The following is a 4,951-nucleotide window of genomic DNA, read 5'->3' on the forward strand; positions in this document are numbered from 1 at the left end:
AACTAAACTACATATAAAACTGAAATATTTAGTGGGAAATGTTGAAAAGGATCAGTTCCAGACACTGGAGATTCCCACTCAGGCCATACGGCTGTAAGGAGGAACTGGGGAGATGTTGGTCTGCACTGTTCCTTATACCTTTGGCATAGAACACGAGGACAGAGGGGGCCCAGGCATGGACCAACAGATGCTACTTGCAAGAATTCTCAGGTCTCATGTACGTGGAGCGCATGCATAGCCACAGTACAATACACATAAGGACCAACACTCAAAGAAGAACTATGAATTACCATTCCAATTATATTGAAATATGAGCACGGGGGCACCAAACCCATTCTCCCCCACCCAAACAGTCTGAACAGAAAATAGGAGTCCCCGCCAAGAAAATGGGACAGGTTAGCTGATAAATAGTGAGAATTCCTCTTCTAAAAAGATACAGAAAAGCACCCCAGATCCTCATTGTCCTCCACAAGCTCCAACTCTTCTCAAAATCCTAAGGCTGCAGAACATAACTAAACCAGAAAAGCAAAAGAAGATTTTAAGGCAATTAGAGCATCTAATCTGACCTCCTGTATAACACAGGCAGTAGAATTTCACCCAGTAGCCCCTGTAACGAACTTAAAAGACAGTTACCTTTTCCGTAACTGGTGTTGTTCGAGATGTGTTGCTCATGTCTATTCCACAATAGGCGTACATACTCGCCATGTGCACTGGTGCTGGAAGTTTTTCCCCTAGCAGTACCCGTAGGGGAGCACCCTAGCAATCCCTGGAGTAGTGCCTCCATGGTGTGGTAAAGGGGCGCTGCACGCTCCCCCCACCCTCAGTTCCTTCTTGCCGGACAACTCCGACAGAGGGGAAGGAGGGCGGAATGTGGAACAGACATGAGCAACATCTCAAAGAACACCAGTTACAGAAAAGGTAACTGTCTTTTCTTCTTTGAGTGATCGCTCATGTGTATTCCACAATAGGTGATTCCAAGCTATATCTGTTGGAGGTGGGAAGGAGTTCACAAACTCTCGGGATGGAGAACGGCCCTGCTGAACCTGGCGTCCTCCCTGGTCTGAGAGACAATCCCATAATGCAAGATGAATGTGTGAACTGAAGACCGTGTGGCAGCCCTACAAATGTCCTGAATGGGGACATGGGTCAAAAAGGCAACCGATGAGGCCTGCGCCCTAGTCGAGTGCACCCTCACAATTGGTGGCGGAGGGATTCCCGCCAGGTCATAACAAGTACGGATGCATGAGGTGATCCAGTTGGAGAGCCACTGAGTGGAGATCGGCCAACCTTTCATGCGCTCGAATGAGGCGATGAACAGTTGCGAGGACTTTCTGAACGGCTTAGTCCACTCCAGGTAAAAAGCCAGAGCCTGTCTCACATCCAGCGTGTGGAGGTGGCGCTCCTCACTGGACGCATGGGGCTTAGGGCAGAGGACTGGCAGAAAAATGTCCTGACCCATGTGATAGGCGGAGACTACCTTCAGGAGGAACGAAGGGTGTGGGCGGAGCTGGACCTTATCTTTATGAAATACCGTGTATGGGGGCTCAGATGTCAGGGCCCTGAGCTCCGAGACCCGCCTACCCGACGTGATCACAACCAGGAAGGCCACCTTCCATGAGAGATGTGACCAGGAGCACGTGGCTAGCAGCATAAATGGGGGCCCCACGAGATGGGCCAACACCAGGTTTAGGTCCCACTGCAGGACTGGGAGCCTAACATACGGGAAGAGACGATCCAACCCCTTAAGGAATCAGCCAGTCATAGCATGGGAGAATACCGTGTGGCCCTGCACCGGCGGATGGAAGGCCGATATGGCCGCCAGGTGCACCTTAACTAATGAGGGCGCCAGGCCCTGGGTTCTAAGGTGAAGGAGGTAGTCCAGAATCAGATGGATTGGGGAAGCCACCAGGGAAACACCCCACTCATCCGCCCATCTGGAAAACCGAGACCACTTTGCCAAGTAGGCTCGGCGCGTGCAGGGCTGGCTGCTTTCTAGTAGGACGCGCTGAACCTCTTTGAGCATGTCCTTTTCTCCCTACCTAACCACTGAGCAGCCATGCCGTGAGGTGGAGTGCCACTAGGTTGGGGTGGAGGCGGCGGCCCTGGTCGAGCAGGTCCGGGCGGGACGGCAACGTCCACAGCGGGGCAACTGCCAGGCCCGTGAGGGTCCCGTACCAATGCAGCCTGGGCCAGGCTGGGGCAATCAGAAGGACCCAGGCCTTGTCCGTCTATCTTTTCCAGCGGGAATGGGGGAAAGGCATAGAGAAACTGGCTTGACCAGGACAGGAGGAAGGCATCGGAGATAACGCTCCGTCCCAGTCCCCCCCAGAGCAGAACTGGGGACAGCGACGGTTCTGCTGAGTCGCAAACAGGTCCACCTGGGGAGTTCCCCACTCTTGGAAAAGTCTGTGCACCACCTCTGGGTGGAGAGACCATTCGTGCTGAGATGAGAAGTCCCTGCTCAAGCGATCTACCCGCGTATTCCGGGCACCTGGCAGATGTCGTGGGCTATACAAAAGTCCCACAGCCTGAGGGCTTCGCGTCAGAGGATCAGGCCCCGCCTTGCCTGTTGATGTAGAACATCGAGGCTGTGTTGTCCATGAGGCCCCTGACCACCCGGCCCTCCAGGTGCAAGCGGAAGGCCATGCACGCCAACCATACCACCCTGAGCTCCTTGATGCTTATGTGGAGGGTCAGATCCTGAGCCAACCACAGACCTTGGGTCTGCATGTTTCCCACATGGGCCCCCCATGCCAGGTCTGACGCGTCGGACACCTGTTCCAGCGATGGGGTCCTGCCCCTGAACGGGACCCCTTGGAGCATGTTTCTCGGGGAGGACCACCACTGTAGGGAGATGATCACTGGCTTGGGCACCGTGAGAACTTTGTCCAGCCTGTGCCTGGCCTGGGAGAACTCCGAGGCCAACCAGAGCTGGAGGGGCCTTATCCTGAGTCTGGCGTGACGAACCACATACATACACGCCGACATGTGACCCAAGAGCTGGAGGCACACTCTGGCTGTTGTCACCAGAAACCTTGTAACCGTGTTGATGAGTCCTTTCAGGGTCTCGAACCTGTCCGGTGGGAGGGAGGCTCTGGCTGACCAGGTGTCCAGGACCGCCCCGATAAACTCTATGCGTTGTACCGGGACTAACGTGGACTTGGTGTTGTTTACCAACAGACCCAAAAGTGGTGTACGTGGACAGAAGGAGCGCCACATGATCCCGCACCTGCGACTGGGAGCTGCCTTTGACCAACCAGTCGTCCAGATAGGGGAAGATCTGGACCCCCCCGGCACCTGAGGTAGGCCACCACCACTGACATATACTTCGTGAATACCCTGGGGGCAGTCGACAGGCCAAATGTGAAAACCATAAATTGGTAGTGTTCCTGCCCCACTGTGAAACGGAGGAAGCATCTGTGCCCCTCGAATATATGAATGTGGAAGTATGCATCCTGCAGATCGAGGGTGGCGTACCAGTCCCCGGGATCCAGGGAGGGGATGATGGAGGCCAGGGAAACCATGTACTGGTTCAGGCCTCGCAGGTCCAAGATGGGCCTGAGCCCACCTTTGGCCTTCGGGATAAACTGCCTTTTCCCCACTTGCTTGCCCTTGGAGGACCCAGCTGGGGAGCAGGCCAAGACTGCCTCTGTGGGCACCTCTTATAGTCCTGCGACTTCTTATAAGCGGTCTCGTATTTTGACTAGGTGGCCTGAGCGGGAGTCTGCTCCGGCTTGAACTTAGGTTTAGCTGGAGCCGGAACATAGAGACCCAGAGTCTGGAGAGTCTTGCAGAAGTCTTTTAGGCCATGCAGCTTTGTATCTGTTTGTTCTGCAAACAGAGCTTTGCTGTCAAACGGGAGGTCCTGCAGGGAGGTCTGCGCCTCGCTGGACAGCCCAGAGAGCAGGAACCATGACACCCTTTTCATGGACACCGCGGAGGCCATGGACTGTGCAGCCGTGTCTGCTGCATCCGAAGCTGCCTGCAGGGTTGCCTGGCAGCCGCTGTGCCCTCTCCACCAGCGCTTTGAACTCCTTCCTGTCACGCTCCTAGAGGGAGTCCTTGAACTTGGGCAGGGAGGCCCAAAGACTGAACTCATACCGGCCCAGGAGAGCCTGGTGGTTTGCCACCCGTAACTGGAAGCTCGAGGACGAATAATTTTTTTTTTTTCCAAATGAGTCAAGCCTCCTTGAATCTTTATTTTTTGGGGTAGGAGCTGGTTGGCCCCTGTGGTTGACCGACTCGACCACCAGGGAGTTAGGAGCAGGGTGGGTGTATAAGTACTCATGCCCCTTGGCGGGTACAAAATACTTGCGTGCCGCTCTCTCAGAGATGGAGGCCAATGAGGCTGGGGTTTGCCACAGGGCATTTGAAATTTTCGCCACCCCTTCGTGGAGAGGCAAGACCACCCTGCCTGGTGCCGAGGAGGACAGTACATTAAACAGGGAGTCCGAGGGCTCCTCCATCTCCTCGGCTTGATGCCACCCTTTTTAAGTGCACTTGGTGGACTCTAAAGTCCTCCTGCGGGACAGAGGGAGGAGGGGCCGTAATCGCCTCATCCAGGGAGGCCAGCGCAGTACGTCGTGTGTCCACCAGCACCAGAGGGTCCACCACCTGGTCGGTGTCTGGGCACAGTGCCGAGGATGTATGTCCCACCAACTCCTTCCTCAGAAATCTGGAAAAGGAGGCCAATGGTCCTTCTGAGGCTCCGTACACCGAGCAAGCCCCCACCGGGGGCCATGGTGCCTACTGGTACCACTGGGCTGGCCACAGGGCCCGGTGCCACTGCACCTGCTGTGGCACTGGCAGAGCCGGCTGTTCAGCCTAGCTGGTTGGCCCACCGATGGATACCTACGAAGGAAGGCCGGGCTAACATACGACCTGCTGCTGTCTCTGGACCGGGAGGAGCGGCGGCACCGGGAGAGATGCCAACCATGGGACCATGATCCCA

Source organism: Chrysemys picta, chromosome 1 (genome assembly GCF_011386835.1).
Source record: "Chrysemys picta bellii isolate R12L10 chromosome 1, ASM1138683v2, whole genome shotgun sequence".
NCBI lineage: Eukaryota > Metazoa > Chordata > Testudines > Emydidae > Chrysemys > Chrysemys picta.